This window comes from Bos grunniens, chromosome 15 (genome assembly GCF_055505025.1).
Source record: "Bos grunniens cultivar Pamir isolate PY7600 chromosome 15, Bosgru_T2T1.0, whole genome shotgun sequence".
Classification (NCBI taxonomy): Eukaryota; Metazoa; Chordata; class Mammalia; order Artiodactyla; family Bovidae; genus Bos; species Bos grunniens.
Window position 1 is genome coordinate 74,253,986 of NC_141179.1, and position 26,512 is coordinate 74,280,497.

The 26,512-nt window shown below is 40.3% G+C and overlaps 1 long non-coding RNA gene across 2 annotated transcripts in view; it reads left to right on the forward strand.

The window, feature by feature from the left end:
- Positions 1 to 26,512, forward strand: part of LOC147358463 (uncharacterized) — a 98,837-nt gene that overhangs the window by 49,133 nt on the left and 23,192 nt on the right. The window lies entirely within an intron of this gene.

A 26,512-nucleotide genomic window follows, 5' to 3' on the forward strand; every position in this document is an offset into this window, starting at 1 on the left:
TATGTCTTTTGCATGCTGTGTATGGGGTCCCACAGTCGGATACGAGTGAAGCGACTTAGCAGCAGCAGCAGCATGTGTGTGTGTGTGTGATATACAGACTTGTTTTAGTGCCATTTCATTTTTTAAAAATACTTGTTTATTATTTGGCTGCGTCGGGTCTTGGTTGGGGCATGCAGGGTCTTCTGTTGCGTCAGGATCCACCAGGGAAGTCCCCGTATTGATTTTTTATCTTGATCGTGCTTTAGCAGTTCTCTCTCTATTGGATCTTCTCTCTTTACTCTTACAGTGTTAGTAGTGTCTTAACTATCATCTCACAGTATCATTTGTTTTTTTTTCTTAAGGTCTACACTTTAAGAGCTCTCCAGTTTTTCCTAAAGAGCAAGGGAACAGAGAGGATTCACCTGGGGCAGGCTTTGTTAGACAGCTTGGGCTCTGCTCTCCCTTTGAAGGTTCATTAGTTGTCCTGGACCAGCGTTCTCAGCACCTGGCTCCAGGTGGGAGGTGGATCTCCTTTTGCTGGATAGATAACTTCTGGCTTCAGATCCCTGCCCCACTCAGGACATGCCTGGAGCCTCCACTTCTGCAAGAGGCAGCCTCCTTGTCCACTTCCCCTGCTTCTCTCATTGCAATTGTTTCCCCTACTTCCCAGTGAAGAAGGAAGACACTACCCTACTCCCAGTTTTCTTCTTACCAGGTTTGGAGTTTTAGTGAGAATTCTCATGATTGGTGTGACTTATTGTGAGAGCTTTTGAGAAGTCAGTATGCAGTTAGTGGCCATTCCATTCTGCTGCCCAGCTCCATCCCAAATCAGAACTGATTTCCTTAAAATTTTTTTTAATGTATTATGTATTTATTTGTTTTTGGCTTCACTGGATCTTTGTTGCTTCTTGAGGGCTTTCTCTAGCTGCGGCGAGTGGAGGCTACTCCCCAGTTGCCGTGCGGGAGCTTCTCCTTGCCGTGGCTTCTCTCGTGCAGCATGGGCTCTAGAGGGCATGGGCTTCAGAAGTTGTGGTGCTCAGGCTTAGCTGCCCCACAGCATGTGGAATCTTCCTGGACCGGGGATTGAACCTGTGTCCCCTGCATTGGCAGGCAGATTCTTAACCACTAGACCACCAGGGAAGTCCTGATTTCCTTTTTAGCTGCCACTTTTTGAGTCTTACTTCCAGCACTGGCTATGCCCCTTTCCTTGTTGCTACTGGAGAACTTTGTGGTCACTTGACTGGGTTCTAGGGAAGGGATATCTGTGAGGCAATTCTGTCCTCGTAACCAGGGTCATTCTCTACCTCATTCACTTCCATCTGTCTTGCTCTCGTCTCTCAGGAGTATTGAGGGGCTGATTGTAAAGTTAAAAAGAAGTTTTATGGAATTATATATACAAAGATAATACATGCTCATTTCAACTAGTTCAATAATACAAAAATGTATAAATACTAAGTTCGTGTTTTCCTCCCAGCAAGTGCCCCGTTTCCATTTCTGTGAGATAACAGCTTGGATGTGGGAGGTAATGTCTTTAAAGACACAAGAACCCTTTAGAGGTAAGGTGTAGTGCGAATTCATTGTACCAATAATATGCACACACAAATTTGGTCCTTTTGTAAAATTAGCTAATCTGGTGGGATATTCCCAATGTGGTCTTGGAAGGCAACTTGAGAAATGTAACCTCCATGAGAGCAGGGATTTGGGCTTCCCTGGTGGCTCAGCAGTAAGGAATCGCCTGCCAGTGCAGGAGACTTGGTTCGATCCCTGGGTCAGGAAGATCCCCGGGAGAAGGAAATGGCAACCAGCTCCAGTATCCTCGCCTGGGAAATCCCACGGACAGAGGAGCTTGGTGGGCTGTAGTCTATGGGGTCACAAAGATAAAAACACCACCAGCTGACACACACTGCTGACCCTCCATACTTACAGCAGCGTCTGGCACAAAGTAGCACTCATTTCATTTTTATCCAATAAATAAGCAAATGACTGAATAACGGTCCTCAGGTGTGTTTGTTTAGAAAGACACGTATGCCATTTGTCTTAGGCAGCTCAAGCTACTGTAACAAAATACCGCAGACTGAGTGGCTTAAATAGCAGACATTTATTTCTCAGGATCCTGGAGACTAGAAGTCCAAAATCAAGGTCCTGGTAGCTTGGGTTCCGAGTGAGAGCGTTTCCTGGCTTGTAGACCGCCTGCTGCTTGCTGTGTATTCCCGTTGCCTTTCCTTAGCACGTCAGCACGTGTGTGTGGGGAGAGCAAATTCTGGTCTCTCTTTCTCTTCTTATAAGGGCGTTAATCCCATTATGGGACTCCACTCTCATGACCTCCTTTAGATCGAATTACCTCCCCAAGGCTCCGCCTCCTAATTTCATCACACTAAGTGTTAGGGCTTCAACATATGAATTTTGGGAGAACACAGACATTCAGCCCATGATACTACACTCAAATGTAGTAGGTAAGGAGTGGAAAATATGACTGGCTGTAAGCTGTTTGAATTAAGGTCTGTCATCCGGCTGTATCATCCTGATTATTTTAACTGTGGTTCTGCACTAAAAGATGGATGGGAAGGAACATCGGAACGTGGGTTTTGAAAGTGAGTTGAGTCTGGGTTTGGGATTTTCCCTGTTAAGTAAAAGGAATTATTTCCTCTCTGAGCTAACCTTAGGGTTCATTGTGTTCAGATACTCTTTTTTTTAAAAAAAAAAAATTCATTTGGAGGAGGAAATGGCAACCCACTCCAGTGTTCTTGCCGGGAGAATCCCAGGGACGGCGGGGCCTGGTGGGCTGCCATCTCTGGGGTTGCACAGAGTCGGACACGACTGAAGCGACTTAGCAGCAGCAGCAGCAGCACTGGGTCTTCGCTGCTGTGCACAGGCTTTCTATAGTTGCGTCGAGCAGGAGTTTCTCTCTAATTCTGGAGCTTCTTATTATGGCGGCTTCTCTTGCTGTGAAGCACAGGCTCTAGGGCACAAAGGCTTCAGTAGCTGTGGCACACAGCTTAGTTGCTCTGTGGCATGCGGGATCTTCCCGGACCAGGGATCAAACCCATGTCCCCTACATTGTTAGGTGGATTCTTTACGACTGGATCACCAAGGAAGTTCTCCAATACTCTTGTAAATGGTCAGGATAAAAAGGAACCCTAGACAGATTGTTTTATTTCAAAGACAATATCTTCATCATCCAAGTCTCTAGAAAGTTGTTTGGCAGACACGCTGAGGCTGGGGCTGAGATTGTGGGAGGTTTGCTGTCCACCTGACACAGCAAAGCTCCAGGCATCAAGACTGGCAGAAGACTAGTTTGGTCCATTTAAGGAGGTTCCACTGCAACTGACTCCACACACACACACAAAAAGAATCCTCGATTTTCTTCTGAGGACTCTTTTTAAAGAATCTTTTCTGGATTCTTGGTCCAGAAGGACAGTAATATTGGAAGTATACTTTTGCTGTTAATCAGATTCCATACATCCTCTGCAAGGATGAACACACATCAGTAATGAGTGAAACGAATCTCGGTTTGGTGAACTTTGAAATCTTTTTGAGTGAAAAAAAAGTGTTATAAAATCTGTTTTTATTTTTATTAACTTTACTAAGGAAAAAACTTTAATGTAATTTTACTTTGTGTGTGTATGGTTTCCAAGTTTCTTGTCCTGTTAGGGTACTATATCTTTTTATCTCTTTTTAAAAATCTAAAAAAATTATGTTAACTTGGGGAAAAACATCATTCAGAGTAGAAGATTGGATACAGAAAGAGACATAATCTGTTGGGATTCATAAAGCACATTTTCGTTGGCCAGTTTGAAAAAAGATACTTGTAAGTGATAGGTTATAGAAATGAATTTGGAATAATTATTATTTAGAATTTGAAGTTCCATGGCTTAAGCCTTTTTTAAAAAGCTTGCTTTATTTTTGTTTGTTTTGGTTTTTGGTGATTGAGTTTTTGTTTTGGGGATCACATAAATCTATGCCCTGATTATGCCATATTGTTTACACACACTGTATTTTAATGTGTTATTTCTAATTAAAAAAATCCTTCAAAGAATCAGACCAATATTTTTCCATATTTATTTTTAGCTCAGTGGTAAAGTTATATAAGAATTTAATCCAAATTTGTCTCTGAAAATGTAGACATAATCTGTTAATACAGAGTAAGACATATAACTGATGTACTAACCTGATAATTTTTGTAGCCAACATTTAAAAACTGTGATTCTGTTTGAATAATATTTGAAATAAATGAAATACCATGGAGCTTTTGTGTTTAAAAATCATTATTATATAACATAGGCTTAGTTTGAATTGTAATATCTCAACTATATGTTTCATTCTCATTAGTTCCCCCATATATCTTACCTTATAATATGACTATACATGAAAAAAATGTGTGATTTTTAAATAAACCAAAATTCTGAATATTGAATAACTTATTTCTATTCTTCCAAATTATTTAAAAATTTTTATATGGAAATAGATATTTATTTTGACCTAGACTGATACAATTTGGTGATGTGAGAAAGTTCCTGGGCAAAAAATCTTCAATTAAACTAGAGATCCTTTAGTCTATAAGGAAGGGCAATGTTAAAAGAGCATTAATGGGTTTACGTGGGTGTGTGTGTGTGTTTAGTCGCTCAGTCGTGTCCAGCTCTTTGCAGCCCTTTGGACAGTAGCCCACAAGGCTCCTCCATCCATGGGATTTTCCCAGCAAGAATACTGGAGTGGGTTGCCATTTCCTTCTCCAGGGGATCTTCCAGACCCAGGGATGGAACCAACGTCTCTTGCATCTCTGCATTGTAGGCGGATTCTTTACCTCTGAGCCACTAGGAAGGCCCTTATAGGGATAAAGGCCCATTTTATTTAGATTTACTATTGTTGGAAGTTTTCCATTTTGTAAATGTAGAACTATCTGAAAATTGTGTACTGTCGCTTGGTTTTGTGGTTTTTTTTTTAATGTGCTTTAATGTTTTATTGTTTATTGTTCAGTCGCTAAGTCATGTCTGACCCTTTGTGGTCCCAAGAGCTTTAATGTTAAAGTGCCACAAAAGTCATCTGAAGACAGCTACTATTTAAAAAGATTAACAAATAGATATTTGTTGTTATTAAAATGTTGAAAAAAAGAAAACTCAAAATAGGAAAAATAGTTAAAGCTAAGATTTCCATCACCACCTATTATCCACACCAAATACAGGATTCTCCTAATGGGTTAGTTCTCCTGTCATGGTTCCACAGACCCCTAGGTCTGGGATGGGTATCATCTCACACCACAAGGTGAATCTCAGCTTCCTATGTGGAATGTGGTTATGTGATCTTCCATCTACCTCTTAAATGTGATTTGAAAATTGCTTAAAGTTGGGAACTTTTAAATAACATCTTAGAAGCTATGATGTACTCTACAATGATAAATTGCAACTGCCCTTCCTCCATGTCAGCTGGCTGTTAGTTCTGTGTTAAGGCAAGATGGAAACTTGGGCTTCCTAGACTTAGATCCTCCATTTAGGGGTGATCTTTGCAAGAAGTTTCCAAGATTTGCTGTTGGGAGCTGCTGGGTATGGGAGATTCCCACAAAGGGCAAGAGTAATACTTGGCCAGGTTTTCTGTGGTCAGAATGAGCAGAATGTCTTATTCCAGAAAAGTAAATCTAGCTTTTGGACTGGATGGGTAAATAGCTATGTGAACACTGGCCTGGAATTCCTCACCCCGTTTGCTGCTTCTGTCTTCGGTGGTCCATGGAATGAAAGTGGATTTGTTTTCTACACGTGTTGGAGCATGGTATGTCTCCTAAAGTCAACTCAGTTATTAAGTGTGTTGTCTTAGGCAGCTCACCAAACCTCTGTATTCATTTTGTCCTTTGTAAAATATGGAGCATAGTAATCGCTTATTTGTAGTACAAGAGTGGCTCTGAAACCTAATAAAATTAGAATATACTCAAGGGTATAAAGTACTATATGAGGGCTTCCCAGGTGGCTCAGTGGTGAAGAATGTGCCTGCCAAGCAGGAGATGTGAGTCCGATCCCTGGGTTGGGTAGATCCCCTGGAGAAGGAAATGGCAACCCACTCTAGTATTCTTGTCTGGAAAATTCCGTGGACAGACGAGCATGGCAGGCTATAGTCCATGGGGTCACAAAAGAGTGGGACATGACTTAGAGACTAAAAAATAACAACAACAATAATAAAACACTATATAGATATAGGATATTATTATCATAAGTAATAATTACAGACTTGCTGAAGAAATTGAGTGCCATAGTCCTTTGTGGTCTAAGTTATATGAAAGTTAACATATGTTCTTTGTAGACCACTTCAAAGTACACCAAAGAAATTATTCAGTCGTAAAGGGTTTTCTGTGGCATTGTGGATGCAGCCGATCTAATGGACAAGGAGCCCAGGACATCTAATGGAACTTGACTGGGAACATCTAGCAAAAGGGCCTAATGCTAGAACATCAGAGCCGGACAGAAGTAGACAAGACCCGAGGAGGTCATTTCATCCCAGCCTCTAGCTCTGGTCAGGTCAATTCTTGAAACGTTCAAGGTAGAAAGACCTATTTTATTTTTCAGTTCAGTTCAGTTCAGTTGCTCAGTCGTGTCCGACTCTTTACAACCCCATGAATCGCAGCACGCCAGGCCTCCCTGTCCATCACCAACTCCTGGAGTTCACTGAGACTCACATCCATTGAGCCGGTGATGCCATCCAGCCATCTCATCCTCTGTCGTCCCCTTTTCCTCCTGCCTCCAATCCCTCCCAGCATCAGAGTCTTTTCCAATGAGTCAGCTCTTCACAAGAGGTGGCCAAAGTACTGGAGTTTCAGCTTTAACATCATTCCTTCCAAAGAAATCCCGGGGCTGATCTCCTTTAGAATGGACTGGTTGGATCTCCTTGCAATCCAAGGGGCTCTCAAGAGTCTTATCCAACACCATAGTTCAAAAGCATCAATTCTTCGGTGCTCAGTTTTCTTCACAGTCCAACTCTCACATCCATACATGACCACAGGAAAAAACCATAGCCTTGACTAGACGGACCTTTGTTGGCAAAGTAACGTCTCTGCTTTTCAATATGCTATCTAGGTTGGTCATAACTTTCCTTCCAAGGAGTAAGCGTCTTTTAATTTCATGGCTGCAGTCACCATCTGCAGTGATTTTGGAGCCCCAAAAAATAAAGTCTGACACTGTTTCCACTGTTTCCCCGTCATTTCCCATGAAGTGATGGGACCAGATGCCGTGATCTTCGTTTTCTGAATGTTGAGCTTTAAGCCAACCTTTTTTCACTCTCCTCTTTCACTTTAATATTCCCAAAAGGGAGTTCTCAGAGTCTCTAACTTAATCTTAGTGAAGTTCTTCCTGATGTCTGACTACACCCATTATTGTTACAACTCAAGCACATTTCTGTAGACTAGGTACTTTGAAGGTATAGAGGACAATATATCTGCATTCTGATGGAATCTAACTCTGGGCACATCACTTCCAAAGCCACCCATCTCAGATGTTCTCTGAGTGGCATGGCTGGCTGAGGCTGCCATGTATGGACATGGAGTCAGTTATCACCATGCAGTTGTGGCTGGGTTTCACCAGGAGGACATGTGTTTCAACAAACAATAATCTTACCTCCTATCATAGGTCATTAGGGTTTATAAAACTCTCTCTCAAATATTAGTGCCTTTGGCTCTCACAACAAACTCAACTGTCACTGTCTCTGCTTTGAATATAAAGAAACTGATGCTTGAAGAGTTTGAATCAGATCTGTGTGTTTGTGGACTTCCCTGGTGGTAGAGTAGTTAAGAATCCACCTTGCAATTTAGGGATGTGGGTTCCATCCCTGGTCCAGGAACTAAGATCCCACGTGCCATGGAACAACTGAGCCCTCAATGAGCCCCAGCACTCTGGAGCCTGTGAGACAAAACTAAGACTTGATGCAGCCAAATCAATCAATAAAATCTTAAAAAAAGAAAAAAATTTCTGTGTTCATCCAGTAACAAGGATGAGAAGGCAGGACTCAAACACGGGACTTTTGTCTCCAAGTGCAGAACAGTAATCAGGGCTTTCTGGAGAATTTCCTCATGTCCCCAGTAATTCCGTAAACAAATTGGGCTAACCAGTGCTCTAGGCAAGAGAGGGAGTAAAACTGGGATCACCTATGACTTCTAAATTGAGGCCAGGCAATTAGTGCTCATTCTTATAGGGATAACTCCCTTCAGGGAATTACATGCACCTACATAACAATAGAATGTCTTGGAAACAATGCTTTCCAGCCTCTGCCTTGGGAGTCAATGCGGATAGTGCTGCATGAGCTTGGGCAAATTATTTAATGTCTCCAGAAGGTGTCCTGTATCCATAGACAGGGAATTGCAATAGTCCCTACATCAGATGATTGTGTGGACATTAAATAAATTACTGTATGGAAAGCATTTGGCTCAGATGGGAATATGTTCAGTGTGTAGTGTGTATTATCTTAGTTATTATTGTGTTGAGACATTTTGTTTCACTCTCAAAATGTCCTGGAAGTCATATTGCTTCCTTGTGTGAATCCTTGGCCAGGAGAGTTCAGGGAATCATAGAGAGAAGAGTGATGGGAGTACTGGCACCTATATACTTTGTGTGTGTGTACATGTGTGAGTCCTGTGTAGCATATCCTGGTATAATAGGCCTGAGAGCCACCAATTAAACTAGAAAAATTTCCGAGAAGGTAGATGTCACAGATCGTTTTCTAATAGTCAAGCATTTTATTCATGTCAAAGCCCTTTACGCTCTGATTCAGAGCCCATGTGATTTTATTTAACTCTAATATATATATATTTTAACAAGCACTTACTCATTATGGGCTTTCCTTGTGGCCCAGCTGTAAAGAATCCACCTGCAATGCAGGAGACCTGGGTTCGATCCATGGGTTGGGAAGATCTCCTGGAGAAGGGAAAGGCTACCCACTCCAGTATTCTGGCCTAGAGAATCGCACGGACTGTATGGGGTCGCAAAGAGTCGGACATGACTGAGTGTTTCACTTCACTACTCATTATTTAACATGTGCCAGACCCTGGTTTAAGTGCCTTACAAATAATAACATCTTTGATTGTCATGACAAATATAGAAGATAGTTCTATTAATATACCCACTTCCCAGCTGAGATAATTGAGGTGCAATCATATAAATGTAAATCCATCTATAAAATAATATAAAAAGCATAAAATAATTGAAGTTTATATATTTGCATAGTACTACATACTTTCTTCGGAGAAGGCAATGGCACCCCACACCAGTACTCTTGCCTGGAAAATCCCATGGACGGAGGAGCCTGGTGGGCTGCAATCCATGGGGTTGCTAAGAGTCAGACACGACTTCACTTTCACTTTTCGCTTTCCTGCATTGGAGAAGGAAATGGCAACCCACTCCAGTGTTCTTGCTTGGAGAATCCCAGGGATGGGGGAGCCTGGTGGGCTGCCGTCTATGGGGTCGCACAGAGTCGGACACGACTGAAGTGACTTAGCAGCAGTAGCAGCACATACTTTCTTGATGGCTTTCACGTGCATTTCTTTTACAAATGATTCTTAAGTTTTTTAAAGCCTTTTAAACATTTTATTTATTTACTTATTTTTGGCTGGGCCAGGTATTCATTGCTGGGCATGGACCTTCTCTAGCCGTGGCAGGTGGGGGCTACTCTCGTTGCAGTGTGCAGGCTTCTCGCTGCAGTGGTTTCTCTTGCACAGGCTCTAAGTGTGTGGGCTCATTTGTGGTGCTTGGGTTTCACTGGCCTGCAGCGTGTGGAGTCTTCCCAGAGCAGGGATTGAACCTGTGAACCTTGCACTGGCAGGCAGATTCTTAACCACTGGACCTTCAGCGAAGTCCCTAGTGATTCTTAATTTTTGGTGATCCAATTTCCCAGCCCACTTCAGATTAGAAGCTGTGGGCTAGAAGTTGGAGGAAGGGTGGCATCGGTGGCAATAAGATGGAAAAGCTGATTTTGAGATAATAATTGATAGTGACAGGATGAAAAAAGCTGATTTTGAGATAACCAATAGAAAGACTATAAAATGCAGTCATGAGAACTCAAAGAGCACACTGGTTCAAGACTGTTTAATGTAGTGGAAACAAGCCCTACACATTTCAGTATGTCTTGAGTGCATAGCTCCTCTCTGGCCAGCAACAGGTTCACGCTGATGACTAGGCCATCAGGAAGATGTTCCTCTGAAAATGAAGGAACTATATATATATATTTTTAGCTTGTCAACATGTCTTTTTCAAATTGAGCTATAATTATCTTATAACATTATATTAGTTTCAGGTATACAGCATGACTCGATATATGTGTACTGTGAAATGATCACCTCAAGAAGTCTAGTTACTGTCCATCATCATATACTGAAGAATACTTTTTCTTATGATGAGAACTTTTAAGATCTGTTCTCTCAACAACTTTCTTTTTTTTTTCTCTCAATAACTTTCAAACCTACAATACAATATTATTAACTATAATCATCAAACTGTACATTATATCCCCAGGACTTATTTACAGTTGACCCTTGAACGATGCAGGAGTTAGGGATGCCAACCTTCTGTGTAGTTAAAAATTCATGTAATTTTACAGTCTGGCCTCTGTATCCGTAGGTCGACATCCATGGTTTCAAGCAACTGTGGATCGTCTGTGTGCTCAGTCGTGTCCAACCCTTGAAATCTCATGGACTGTAGCCTGCCAGGGTCCTCTGTCCATGGAATGTTCCATGTAAGAATACTGGAGTGGATTTCCATTTCCTACTCCAGGGGAGTCTTCCTGACCCGGGGATCAAACCTGCATCTCCCACGTTGGCAGGTGAATTCTTTATCACTGAGCAACCTGGGCCCCTTGTGGATTGTTTAGTGATGTAGTATTCAGTATTGGATCCAAGGAAACTGCAAGGAGCTCCAACCAGTCCATCCTAAAGGAAATAAGTCCTGAATATTCATTGGAAGGGCTCATGCTGAAGCTGAAACTCCAATACTTCGGCCATCTGATGTGAAGAACTGACTCATTGGAAAAGACCCTGATGCTGGGAAAGATAGAAGGCAGGAGAGGGGGACGACAGAGGATAAGATGTTTGGATGGCATCACCGATTCTATGGACATGAGTTTGAGTAAGCTCCAGGAGTTGGTGATGGACAGGGAGGCCTGGCTTGCTGCAGTCCATGGAGTCGCAAAGAGTCGGACACAACTGAGTGACTGAACTGACCTAAAGTATTGGAAAAAAAAATCCATGTATAAGTGGATAAGCAGTTCAAACCCCTGTTGTTGAGGGTCAGTTGTATGTTATAACTGGCAGTTTCGGTCTTTTAACCACATTTACCCATTTTACTCCCCTCCTCATCTCTGTATCTATGAGTTAGATGTTGTTTGGATCCCGCGTGTAAGTGAGACCAAACATGATTTGTCTTTCTTTGTCTGGCTTATTTTGCCAGCACAACACCCTTTAGGTTCATCTGTGTTGTCCCAGATAGCAAGCTTTCCTTCTTTTTATGACTGGATTATCTCTGTCTGTCTCTCATTCTATTTCTGCTTTGCAAATAAGTTCATCTGTCTCATTTTTGTAGATTCCACATGTAAGGAATATTATACTGTATTTATTTTTCTCTTTCTGATTTACTTCACTCTGTATGGAAATCTCTAGGTCCATCCACGTCTCTGAAAACACACCATTTCATTTCTTTTTTATGACTGAGTAATATTCCATTGTATAGGAATCCATGTTCTTTATCCATTCCTCTGCCAATGGACATTTAGGTTTCTTCCCAGTCCTGACCACTATTTTCTTTGTAAAAATATTAGAAAGTACACCTAATCAAAAAGAACTTATTAATAAAATCTAACACTCAGAGATAGCATCTTAGTGTATACAACTGTATATAGGTTTATTTTACAAAAACAAGCCTGTATATGGATTTTTCACTTAAACTATTGAGAACAGATTTTCATGTAACATCTACTCACATGTGTACTAAATCGTTTCAGTTGTCAATGCTTTGCGACGCTATGGACTGTAGCCTGCCAGGCTCCTCTGTCCACAGGATTCTCCAGGCAAGAATCCTGGAGTGGGTTGCTGTGCCTTTCTCCAGGGGATCTTCCTGACCCAGGGAATATCTACTCACTACAACATAATTTTAAATGGCTGAGTAGAACTCCAATACATGCATGTATCATGATGTATTAACAATCCCTTATTGTTGACAATTTCTCAGCCTAAAAATTTCGGGGCGGGGCTATTGTAGGTAATGTAGCAATGAATATATTTGCAGGTAAATTTTTGTGAACGTTCCTGACTAGTTCTTAGCCTAAATTATTGCCAAATTACCTTTCAGAAAAGTTGTCCCAGATAGTAAAGCACTTTGGAAGGCCTTGTATGAAGAGCAGTTGAAAAGAGAGTTAAAGAGGGGACGAGAGGGAGCTGCATAGATGGGTCTGCTCCAGTTAACCGGGAATGTCCTTTTATTGAGGAGTATCTCATTTCCAAATGCAATCATATACCTGAGGTCTTGTTTCCTAAGGCTTCAAAGAACATTTTTTTTTTTTTTGGTGTATTCTTTTTTTCTGCCTGCTCCAAACTCAACGTGTAGGAATTATTAGTGGACCAGAATTAAAAGCCTGGCTCAATGGTCTGTCTCTGCTGCATGCTGTGTGATACTGGGGAAATATTAAGAGTCGTCTGAGCTTCACTTTCCTCCTCAGTGAAATGGGGATGATAGTATTCCACCTGTGGACTTCCTTGGTGGTCCAGCGGCTAGGGCTCTGTGTTCCCAGGGTGCAGGGCCTGGGCACAATCCTTGGCCAGGAAACTAGATCCCACATGCCACAGCTAAGAGTTCACATGCCACATCTAAAGATCCCATGTTTTGCAACCAAGACCTGGCACAGCCAAATAAATAAATATAAAAAAAGAGTATCTCCCGTTACTGCCTCATGGGGCCTTCTGAGGTTTAAAAAGCTCAAAATAGGGATGATGTACATTCATTCTCTTTTCAAAACAGTGAAAACCTTTATGCATGCAAGCTATGATGGATGTGATTTAGGATATATTTAATGTCCTACACACCCTGTATCTCTGATCAAGGAAGGAGACCCCCCACCAACCTGACAAGGAGGCATGGGTTCTAATCCTAGATCTGACACCAAATAGCCCTGATGGTTTAAGCAAGTCACTTTCTCTTTCTGCAACTATTTCCCTATTTGTGAAATGAAGGGGTTATATTATATGACCAGCAAGATTTTGATCTGATCTTTATTAGTGACTCTGATTCAGAACAGGAATTATTAGTCCTATAAAGGAAACAAGATCCAGACAGATTAAACCTGTTACCGATGGTTACATAGTTTATATTTTCATCTGCTCCTTTCTGCAAGGCTTGTAGCAAGGAATAAAATGGGTGATTTTCCCCAGTTGTTACTAAGAAAAATTTGGAAGATAGTTTTTCTAGCCCCTTTCCCTAAAGAATCCCTTTCTCATCGTCTTTTTCTCTTTTAGCCTCTTGGATTGCTCCATTGCTGTTTGGCAAGGTTGGTTCAGGTATAAAGGATTTAAAAAACGTAGTTGATGTCACAGGGACCCAGGATAAAACTGAGTTCCTTACTACATAATGAGATCTTTGAAACCAGGATTATCTTACAAATTTTCATATCCCCAGCATCTGACATAATGTTTGGTACACAATTGGTGATTAATGATAATTGTTATGAAAGGTAGGACAGTGAGCAGACAGGGGTCCAGGCAGTGTATAAGGTATCTGTCTTATAGTCAATTCTTGGTCTTAGACAACTAGCTCAGTAGGAGTCTTCTTTTTTTAACATTAAATTTTTTTTTTAATTTCTTTTACTCTTTTGGCTGTGCTGAGTCTCTGTGGCTTCGTGTGGACTCCTCACTGCAGCGGCTTCTCCTGTTCTGGAGTACGGGCTCTAGAGCTTGTGGGCTCATTAGTTGTGGTACACGGGCTTAGCTATCCCGTGATATGTGGGATCTTCCCTGGCCAGGGGTCGAACCTGTGTCCCCTGCATTGACAGGCAGATTCTTAACCACTGGGCCACCAGGGAAGACTCACAGTAGGAGTCCCAGGAAGTACTTAGAAGGTTCAAGGAACTTAGGAAGAAGCTAGTGGAGACAGAGGTTGGGTTTGAAATCCTGGCTCTGACACTAGCTGAGTGCACTGAACCTCAGTTTCCTCGTATGTAAAAATAAAATAGAGGTAGTGTTGGCTCACTATCATGGTTACACATAGCACTGGGATATAGTGAGGGCTCATTACAGGAAAGGTCCTCTTCAAGAAAGAAGTGTTACAAGATACTTTGGGGCAAGCCATGAGCAGCAAGGGAGATCTTTGGGAAACTTTGTTCTTGGTCATCTTTTAACTGATGCCACCAAAAAAATGGTATTTTCTCCTCATTGCTACATCCACCAGTGGAATGTGTGCATGAACACACTGGTGAGTGCACCCACTCTTGGTCTCTCATGGACAAAATGATACCTGGAGAATATATAAGGTCTGCTAGAGGAACATGATGTTTTTCTTCCTGTGGGCATACTTTTAGCACTTAGGAGATAGCCACTTGACAGACAATTGAGCACATTTTCTTGGAAATTCATTAGGAAACTCCAGTGTTCCAAGAGTTTTAAATTTGTTCCTTCCTCAAACCCAGTATATTTGATTTTCTATTATCTGCATGCTGACTGCCTATTTGATCTGTAGTCTATCCGACCATGATTCCAGCCTATCTTCTTCCTGACACGCAAAATAACTCTAACAAAGACCTTGGATGCTGTACCTTTAATTGAATCTCTCCAGGAACATAGTTGTTGTAATATCATTTTTTAAAAGAGCAACAACAAAGAAAACAGTGCCACAAAGGTAATCTAGTTTAAAAATATATGTAGATGGGATTCCAAATAGTTTGTGTTATTCTGTGCTTCTGAATTACTCATCCCATAGGGGAAATCTCAATGTTTCTGTTTAGTCTCTAAGTTGTGTCTGACTCTTTTGCGACCGCATGGACTGTACCCCGCCAGGCTCCTCTGTCCATGGGATTTCCCAGGCAAGATTACTGGAGTTGCCATGCCTTCCTCCAGGGGATCTTCCCAATCCAGAAATAGAACCCGAGTCTCCTGCACTGCAGGCAGATTCTTCACTGCTGAGCCACCGGCAAATCTCGTTACCCCCGTGGCAAATATTACCTATCCTGCCAGAGTCAGCTCAAATGACACTTCTTTAATAAAGACTTTTCTTCCCCCAACTCTAGAATGGTCAATAAGTTCTTGTTTGGAGCCAGTTTTATGGCAACTCCGAGACATTGATTTGTTTAGTAAGGGAATAAAATGTTATAATTAAGAATTTATTATATAGAATTTATGTTTGAGATGTGTGCATGCTCAGTCATGTCTGACTCTTTGCGACCCCATGGACTGTAACCCGCCAGGCTCCTCTGTCCATGGGATTTCCCAGGCAAGAATACTGGAGTGGGTTGCCATTTCCTCCTCCAAGTGATCTTCCTGACCCAGGGATCAAATACTTGTCTCTTGCATCTCCTGCGTTGGCAGGCTGCTTCTTTACCACTGCGCCACTTGGGAAGCCCTTACGTTTGAGTTATCAGTGGTTTACTTTGTTTTGTTTTAATCCTTCAGAACTGCAGACTCCCACATTGGCTGTGGAGCCTCACTGCTTCTGGCCTGGGAAGGATATAAATTCCTCAGTGATCAAAATAGCTCTGGTCAGGAGTAGGTGACAGCTGGGCTGCAGTCATCACTGGTCTTTGTTACCAACAGATCCTTCTAAATATTTGATAAATATAACTATCAAAAAATACTTTATTTGAGGTGACTGTTAAAAATAAGTTAATATTTGAAATTCCTCTCATATACCAACTTTTCCTTGTACACTCTTTCAAATTCTGACAACAATCATGAAGTGAAGTTTCAACATTTTAGGGATGAGAAACTGAGATTTAAAGAGGCTGAGTTACTTCCTCAAAGTCACCTATATATACTATAAAAAAGTCATATATATATATATATATATATATACTATAGTATATACTGATTCTTAGTTAATTGTATGGCATCACTGAGTCCGGCTTGGGCTCATAGTAGGTTCGTACTAAATAGTGGTTATTATTATCATCAGTACATTTTAAAGGAATAAGCATAGATCTTCTAGAGAATTCCAAATCTCATGTTCTTTCCACTGTGCTGGGGTACTTCTATTGTCTTGTCTTTGTCTGACTTCTTTCTGGTTGAAAATAATGACAGAAAAAGATGGCTATTTTCTTGGTATTGGATGATATAATTCATAGGAAATGTACTTTGAAAACTGGAAATTTTAGGTATTAAAATTATAATTCTATCAATTAGTAAAATAGTATAATATTCAAATTTTAATTATTATTATTCATCTACTTCCATCATTATTAGATTGTAAGTCCTGCTGCATAGAAATCTTGTCTTACTCTTTGTGTCCACAGAACAATTAGTTATGTGAGGCTTAATAAATGTATCGTGCATAATGTGTTTGCATTTACTTGCCTGAAGAGGTAGATTGGGATCTGTGGACAAGTCTGGGTTTGGTCCAGGCTGATGGAGGGGTAAGCTGATCTAGTGTCAACTCAAGCAAGATATACAATATGACAGAGTAGAGCTCATTCATTCATTCTAAAAGGTATGTTGAGCATCTAGTCCATGCCAGACACCACTCCAGACAAAGGGACAGCTGTGAACGAGGGTGAGAAAGTCAGGCAAAGGAAGCAGATAACATATAAGTAGTAAAATTACCCATTGCACTAAGGAGTGAAGAAAATAAAAATGACTAAAGTGAAAGAGAGTTTTTTAAAAGTAAGGCAGAAGATATATCTGCTTTAGATAGGGTGGTAGAAAGAGGCCTTGCTGAGACCTGGATGAAGAGAATAGATAAGCACGTCCAGATCTTAGAGGAGAGGGTCCCAGGAAAGGCCAAGGCTGTAAGGTGGAGACCTCATTGGCATACTTGCAGGAGAGTAAGCCCAGTGTAGCTGGAGTGTGGTGAACAAGATGAGACAAGGGCTGAAATGTGAGGTCCCAAAAGTAGTCAGGAGCCACATCGGTTAGGTCGTATTGTGTGTGTGCTCAGCCGCTCAGCCGTGTCTGACTGTTTTCAACCCCGTGGATTGTAGCCTGCTAGGCTTCTCTTGAGAGTCCCTTGGACTGCAAGGAGATCCAATCAGTCCATCCTAAAGGAGATCAGTCCTGGGTGTTCATTGGAAGGACTGATCCTGAAGCTGAAACTCCAATACTTTGGCCACCTGATGCGAAGAGCTGACTCATTTGAAAAGACCCTGATGCTGGGAAAGATTGAGGGCAGGAGGAGAAGGGGACGACAGAAGATGAGACGGCTGGACGGCATCACCGACTCGATGGATGTGAGTTTGAGTGAACCCTGGGAGTTGGTGATGGACAGGGAGGCCTGGCATGCTGCAATTCATGGGGTCTCAAAGAGTCGGACACGACTGAGCGACTGAACTGAACGGAGGCTTCTCTGTCCATGGAATTTTCCAGACAAGAATATTGGAATGGGTTGCCATTTCCTACTCTAGGGGATCTTTCTGACCCAGGGATCAAACCCACCTCTCTTGCATCTCCTGCATTGGCAGGTGGATTCTTTCCCACTGTACCACCTGGGAAGCCCTTAGGCCTCATGAGCCCCAGTTCAGGAATTGGGGTTTAATTCCAAGATCAGTGAGAGAGCCATTGGAGGGACTGAAGCAGAAGAATGACATGCTCTGACTTATTCTTAAAAATATCTCTTTGGTAACATATTCACAGGCTTAAAGAATGAACTTATGGTTGCCGGGTGGAAGGATGAGGGGAAGTACAGTTAGGGAGTTTGGGATCTACATGTACATACTGTTATATTTAAAATGAATAATCAGCAAGGACCAATTGTATAGCACAGGAAACTCTGCCCAATGTTATGTGGTAGCTTGGATGGGAGGGGAGTCTGAAGGAGAATGGGTACCTGTATATGTGTGGCTGAGTCCCTTTGCTGTCCACCTAAAACTATTACAACACTGTTAATCAGCTATACGCCAATATAAAATAAAATGTTTAAAAAGAATAATTTGGCTACTGGTAAATGGATTGAAGAAAGGCAAAAAGTAAACAGAAGACCAGTTAAAAGGCTGTGCTGTGCTTAGTTGCTCAGACATGTCCTACTCTTTGTGACCCCATGGACTGTAGCCCACCAGGCTCCTCTGTCCATGGGGATTCTCCAGGCAAGAATACTGGAGTGGGTAGCCGATCCTGTCTCCAGGGGATCTTCTCAACCCAGGAATCGAACTGGAGTCTCCTGCATTGCAGGTAGATTCTTTACCAGCTGAGCTATCCAGGAAGCCCAATTAAAAGGCTATTGCAGGGGAATTCCCTGACAGTTCATTGCTTAGGACTCTGAGCTCTCACTGTGAAGGGCCTAAGGTTCAATCCCTGGTCAGGGAACTAAGAAACCACAAGCCACACAGCCAAAAGAGAAAATAAAAAAGCTACTGCAGGTGAGAGAGAACAATGGGAGATGCTGAGAAGTGGATGCATCGTGGGGTTTAGGCTCTCGGTGCTCCCGGGAACCTGGAATGTAACACATCCCTGTACCTTCATTTCCTCTGGGGCTGGAAGCTTAATGAACACATTTTTGCCTATTCAGGAGGAAAATTGGAATCTTAGAGTTGGAAATGATTACCTTTCCCATTTTACAGATGAAGATATAGAGGCAAAGATGAGGTGTAGTGACTGGTCAAAGTCACAGTTTCTCACTGGCAAATCCATCAACAGGCCACTTCTCTCCCAGAGTTCTTTCCTTGGCAGAAAGCCACTCCTCCATAGCAGCGTTCGCTGCCTTTGTTTTGACAGAAAGCCTAAAAGGTCGGGCCCAGAATATTAGGGGGATTTCCTGTGAGTTGTCTAGATGGTTATGTGGTTTGCTGACTGGTGACACTGTCAAAAATATGACTGGGCCTGATCCTTGTTTCTAGTACAGATGTCACCCACGAATAAAAACAGTTTTGCTTCTTCTTTTTTTTTTCCCCCTAAACGCTATTTTGTCTCTTTTTCATTTTTCTTTGTTGCCCTGACTAGGACATTCAGTACAATGTTGAGAAACGGTGAAAGCACGCAGTCTTGCCTTGTTCCAGACTTAATGCTCTGGGGGAGGTTAGTTGTAGGTTATTCATAGTTGTCTTGTATCGGGTTAAAGAAGTTCTCTTCACTCCTGGTTCACTAAAATTGATGTTTTTTTAAATTTTCTTTTTCCTGAATGGTCATTTGAAGTCCTTCTTCTACATATGTGAACATGATTGTGTCCCTGTTCTTTATTTTGTAGATGTGATAAATTACATTGAACTTTAATATTAAACCAATATTGCACTCCTGGAGTAAACTCTCCCTGATCATGATACATTACCATTTTTATGTATTATCGGATTTGGTTTGCTAATATTCTTTTTTTTTAATTAATTAATTTATTTGGCTGTACCGGGTCTTAGTTGCAGCATGTGGAATCTTTAGTTGTGCGTATGGGATCCAGTTCCCCGATCAAGGATTGAACCCAGGCCCCCACGTGGGAGTGTGGAGTCTTAGCCACCGGACCACCAGGGAAGTCACTGATTTGCTAATATTCTGTTAAATACTTTGCCTATGGTCTCGAGAGATATTAATTATAACTTTCTTTTTGTATAATGTCCTTGGCTATTATTATAGGGGCATTATAATGCCTCATAAAGTAAATTTGGATATATTTTCTCAAAAAATTTATACAAAATTGATATTACATTTCTTACTCATATTTGGATGATATTTACCAGTGAAACTATCACAGACTGGAATTTCCTTTACAGAAGATTCTTAATTCCTTCCCCATAGGTAAAGATATAGGATTATTTGGGTTTTCTATTTCTTCTTATATCAGTATGTAGGACACAAATTCTGTTTCAACTAAATTCTCAAATTTATTGACATAAAGGTGTTCATAATAACCTTTTATTATCCTTTTAAAGTTTGAAAGGTTGGTGGTGACACCCCTTTCTATTCTTTATATTGTTAATTTGTATTTTCTCTCTTTTTCTTTATCAATCTACCTAGAAATATGTTACCGTTATTGATCTTTCTCAAAGAATCAGTGTTTGATATTGAGATTGTTTTTCTATTTTATTGATTTATGTTCTTTATTATTATTTTTTATTACTACATATTTTGGCTTTGTTTCCTCTTTTTCTAGATTCTTGCATTGTTTATGTAAAATCTGTCCTCTTCTAATTGAAGTATGTAATACCCTGAGTACTATGTTGGCTGCATCCTACAATTTTTCTGATGTGATTTTTAAAAGTATTATTTATTTCAAATTCAACTTGGGGATAGTTTACATCTCTTTTTAAAAATTTTTATGTATTTATTTACTTTTGGTTCTCTTGGGTGTTCTTTGCTGTGAGGGCTTTTTTCTAATTGCGGCAAGTGGGGGCTACTCTAGTTGCAGTGAGACCTCTTCTCACTGCAGTGCTTTCTTTTGTTACGGAGCATGGACTCTAGGGCGCTCAGGCTTCAGAAGTTGTGGTGCACAGGCTCGATAGCTGTGGCTTCAGAAGTTGTGGTGCACAGGTTCTGTCGTTGTGGCCGAGGGCTTAGATGCTCTGCAACGTGTGGGATCTTCCTGGCCCAGGGATCAAACCCATGTCTCCTGCATTGGCAGATAGATTCCCTACTGCTGAGTCTCCAGGGAAGCCCTACATCTCTTTCTGTTAATGATTTATAATTCAATTCTTTTGTGATCAAATAACATGCCATATAGCTTCAATCCTTTGAAAGTCACTGAAAATGGTTTTATGACCCTGCCATTGCTCTGGGCTTAGTTGCTCAGTCGTGTCCAACTCTTGCGACCCCATGGACTATAGCCAGCCAGGCTTCTCTGTCCATGGGATTCTCCAGGCAAGAATACTGGAGTGGGTTGCCATGCCCTTCTGCAGGGGATCTTTCCAACCCAGGGATCAAACCCAGGTCCTCCACATTGCAGGAGAATTCTTCACTGTCTGAACCACCAGGGAAGTCCTTTATGACCCTATATATGTTTTATCTTGGTGAGCATTTCCTGTGTACTTGAAAAAAAAAGTGTATTCTGCAATTGTTGGGTATAATTTTCAATGTGTTAATTAAATTAAGTTGTTGATAGTACTGTTCCAAATCTTATATTCTCACTAATATTTTTGTCTGCTTGTTTTATCAGTTACTGAGACAGAAGAGTTAACATCCAGCAATAATTGTGAATTTGTTTATTTCTCCCCTTAGTTCTGCTTTGCTTTCTCATGATTAGTGTTTATGCATTGTATCTTTTGCCATTTTAAATTTTTAATTCATCTGTTTATGTTTAAAGTACATCTCTTTAGCATAAAATTAGATCTTGTTTTCTTATGCAATTTGATAAGTGCCTTTAATTAGAGTACTTAATAAATTTACATTTAACACAATTGTTAATATAGTTGGATTTATGGCTCAGTGGGTAAAGGGTCTGCCAGCAATGTAGGAGACACAGGAGACTTGGGTTTGATCCCTGGGTTGGGAGGAGGAAATGGCAACCCACTCCAGCATTCTTGCTTGGAAAATTCCATAGACTAAGGAGCCTGGCAGGCTACAGTCCATGGGGTCAAAAAGAGTCGGACACAGCTGAGCACATGGCACATAAGTCTACAATCTTATTTTCTATTTGTCCCACCTGTCTTTGTTCCTTTTTTTCCTCCTTCTTTTGTAATAATTTAGTATTATGTAGCACTGTTTTATCTCCTCTATTAGCCTTTCACTATATTTGTTTTTTTTCTGGTTGATCTAGGAAGTAGTATTTACATTCTTAACTTATCATAACCTTCCATGAATTAATATGCTGCCACTTTGTATATAAGAATCTTGCAATGTGGTATTTTCATATATTTTACTTCTACATATATTATAAACTGTACTTTTACACAATTACTTTTTAGGCAATTATACAGTTAGGAAAATAAAAATAATTATATTTACCCACATATATAATGATGCTCTTCACTCCTTTGTCTATGCAATTCTTCAGCACAAAGAACTTCCTTTAATATTTTTTATAGTGCATGTCTATCAGCAGTGACTTATCTCAATTTTTATCTTAAAAAAAGGCTTTATTTTTGCCTTCACATTTTAAAGGAGATAGGATTCCTAATTGGCAAATTTTTCTTTCAGCATTTTAAACATATTCTTCCATTGTCTTCCAGCTTTCATTGTTTCTGATGAGAAGTCAGTACTTAAAAATTTTATTTTTCTGTATATGATTGCCTGGCTATTTAACTTTTTTTCTATTTATTTTTGTCTCAGCAATATAACTATAATATGTCTAGGTATAGATTTGATCTTGTTTTTTCTTCTTGAGATTAATTACATTTCTAGGATCTATGGGTTAATGTTTTTCATCAAATAAGGGGGAGAAGTTGGTCATTGGGTCTTCAGATAATTTCTATGACTCAGTCTCAATTTTCTTTCCTTCTAGGACTCCAGTTACACCTGTACTAGACCATTTTATATTGTCCCTCATATCCCTAGGATCTGTTCATTTTTTTCAATCTTTTCACTTTCTGTGCTTCAAGTTCTTTGATCTCTTCTTCGGCAACATCCAATCTGCTGTTTAGGTCATTTGGTAAAATTTTAATTTCAGATATAATAATTTTTACACATAGAATTTCCATTTGGTCCTTTTTATAGTTTGTATTTCTATATGGAGATTTCTTCTGTTCACCTGTTATGTCTAGTTTTCACCTAAGGTTCTTACTATGTTTTAAAATTCTTGTCTACTAATTCCATTATCTGTGTTATCTCTGGGTCTGTTTCTTTTGACTATTTTTTCACCTTAGTTCTAGATCACAGTTTTCTGTTTCTTTACTTAGCTAGTGATTTTTTTTTCATAGTATATTGGAAATTGTGGATTTTACAATGTTGCAAGTGGTTTGCTTTTCTTTTTTTGAAGAGTGTTGACTTTTGTTCTGTCAGGTAGCTAATTTAGTCACAGATTAGCTTGATCCTTTTGAGATTTGCTTTAATGTTGGGTATAGAGTAACTCTTATTCTGTAGCTAGAATAGACCTACTCCTACCTCTTTGCCCTTCTAAGATCTCAAAGGAATGCCCAGTGTGTATAGCGAAGTCATCCTATTCTGATTTGTCAGACCTCCAATGTCTCCAAGCCCTGTGCAATATCTGGAATCTTTGCATTGGGGCTCACAGTTTCTTAATCATTATTCTCTGCCATGGCTTGCAGAGTCTTTTCTATGCATACATAATTTAGTCTCCAGTAAAAGATTCAAGGAGACTTTTATGCAGAGTTATCAGAGTTACTGCTCTATATACAGCCCCTTTCTCTCTGGTATGCAACACACAAATTTCAGCCACCTAAGCAAACCTGAACTTCAGTTATCCCATCAGATCAGTGAGATCATTGTGCTTTGATTAAGTTAACCCTTCCTGCACCACATCCAGAAGGTTCTTTCTCGGAAGGAAGCTGAAGGTGATTATGCAACTGACATCATGTGTTTTCCTTTTCTCAGTGATCACACTTGTCCTCTGATTGTTGTCTAGAGTGTGAACACTTCTATTTCAGTTTTATATTTTTTTTATAGCAGAACTAGTTTAGTACAAATTCACCCATAATGACTGAAAATGAAAGTCTCTAGTACCATGGAGTGGTTCACATTCAATTGTTCATACCCCTCCATCTTACATGACTCTAATTTTGTTCATTTGTTTGTTTAGTGGAGGTATAATGGATTTACAATATTTTGTTGGTTTCAGGTATGTAGCAGTGATTTGGTTACTTTTTTTCCAGATTCCTTTATATTATAGGTTATTACAAAATATTAAATATAGTTCCCTGCTAAATAGTAAATCCTTGCTGTTTATATATTTTGTATATAGTGGTGTGTATCTGTTAATCCCATACTCTTAACTTATCCCTCCCCCACCTTTGCCCTTTGGTAGTTATAAGTTTGTCTTCTATGTTTGGAGTCTATTTCTGTTTTGTAAGTAAACTCATTTGTATTATTTTTTAGATTCCATACATAAGTGATATCATATACTATTTGTTATTCTCTCTCTGACTTACTTCACTCAGTATGATAATCTCTAGGTCCATTCATATTGCTGCAAATGGCAATATTCCATTCTTTTTTTATGACTGAGTAGTGTTGCATTGAATAAATATACTACATCTTCTTTATCCATTCATCTGTTGATGGATACTCAGGTTGCTTCCATGTCTTGGCAACTGTCAATAGTGCTGTTATGACTACTGGTGTGCATGTAGTCTTGTCAAATTAGAATTTTTGTCTGTTCCAGATATATGCCCAGGAGTAGGATTACTGGATTGTATGGTAGCTCTATTTTTAGTTGTTTTTTTTTTTAGTTTTTTTTTTTTAAGGAACCTCCATACTGTTCTCCATAGTAGCTGCACCAATTTACATTCCACCAACAGTGTAGGAGAGTCTCTTTTCTCCACACCCACTCTAGCATTTATTATTTCCAGACTTTGGGGGAATGGCCATTCTGACCTGTGTGAAGTGGCACTTCATTATAGTTTTGATTTACATTTGTCTAATAATTAGTGATTATTGTAGATGGCTCTAGTACTTTTGAGAAATGGGATATCTCTGAAAAGGCATGTGAGACTACATATATTTTACAGACAGAGAGCATGGCCAAGGTGATATGTGAAATTCAAGATGGTGTTTACAAACTCTGGTATAATGTTTTTCCTGTAAGTGTGGTTGTGTGATTTTGTATATTCATGTGTGAGAAAGGAAGAGTGAGAGAAGATGAGTATTAGAAGGGGTAAAGAGAGATCAAGTAAATATAAAAGTACGGAGGACACACTGGGAGGGTCCAAACCTTTATATTTAAAAAATGATACTCAACATTGGGATTTCCCTCGTGGTCCAGTGCTTACAGTCCTGAGCTTTCACTGCAGGGGACATGGGTTCAATCCCTGCTTGGGGAGCTAAGATCCTAGAGGCCATGCAGTCGAAAAACAATACTTAGCATGAAAGTGATTTAAAACGTAAACCAAATTTAACTCTTGTCATATTAGCTAAAATTTTGACTGCCTTGTTCTAAGTGCTTCTCATATTTTAACTTAATTAATCTGCACAACAACCCTTTGTGGTAGGTGCTTGTATTAGCCTCATTTTACAGACTGGAAAACTGAGAAGCAGAGACATGGCATAACTTTCCCAGGGTTTGTTGTTGTTCAGTCGCTCAGTCGTGTCCAACTCTTTGCAACCCCATGAACTGCAACACACCAGGCTTCCCTGTCTTTCACCATTTCCCGGAGCTTGCTCAAACTCATGCCCATTGAGTCGATGACGCCATCCAACCATTTCATCCTCTGTCACTCCCTTCTTCTGCCCTCAATCTTTCCCAGCATCAGGGTCTTTTCCAGTGAGTCAACTCTTCGCATCAGGTGGGCAAAGTGTTGGAGCTTCAGCTTCAGCATCAGTCCTTCCGATAAATATTCAGAGTAATTTCCTTTAGAATTGACTGGTTTGATCTCCATGCTGTCCAAGAGATTCTCAGGAATCTTATCCAGCACCATAGTTCAAAAGCATCAATTCCTCGGCATTCAGTCTTCTTTATGGTCCAACTCTCATCTGTATATGACTACTGGAAAAACCATGCCTTTGACTATGTGGCCCTTTATCAGCATGGTGAAGTTTCTGCTTTTTAATACTCTGACTAGGTTTGTCATAGCTTTTCTTCCAAGGAGCAAGTGTCTTTAATTTCATGGCTGCAGTCACCATCCTCAGTGATTTTGGATCCCAAGAAAATAAAGTCTGTCACTGTTTCCATTTTTTCCCTATCTATTTGCTCAAGGTTACAAAGTTAATAGATAGGAATTAGGGCTTGATCTCAGGTGGTCTACATCCAAAACTCTACCTTTTTAACCTGTGCATGCCTTCAGAACAGAGAAAGATCTTATTACTCTTTCTTTCCCTTTCCTAATTTTTCTGTCCCCATATTTTAAAAGGGTTTCCCTTTCGGCTCAGCTGGAAAAGAATCTGCCTGCAATGCGGGAGACCTGGGTTCGATCCCTGGGTTGGGAAGATCCCCTGGGGAAGGGAAAGACTACCCACTCCAGTATTCTGGCCTGGAAAACTCCATGGACTGTATAGTCCATGGGCTTGCAAAGAGTTGGGTACAACTGAGCAACTCTCACTTTTATACTTAAAAAAAATTCCACGTTACGTTTTGGTGAGGTTTAAAAACCTAACTGGGATTTGGTGCTGGTGAGAGGTGCTTGACAATTGAAGAGCCCAGCATTCTGTTGGTCCAGATTTTTCACTTCTTAACTTCTTCTATTTCATCAGTTTCAGTAACCAATATTTGTTTTGGTATTTAAGTGACCTTCAAGTGCAGACAAAAGTTGATGAGTGACTCAAGGAGATTTTCGGTGCCTATCTTCTTAATCTGGACTGCTCGAGAGACCAGCTGACAGTTGTGATGACCCATTTTTCTTGATGTCATAGGAAGTTGTTGGG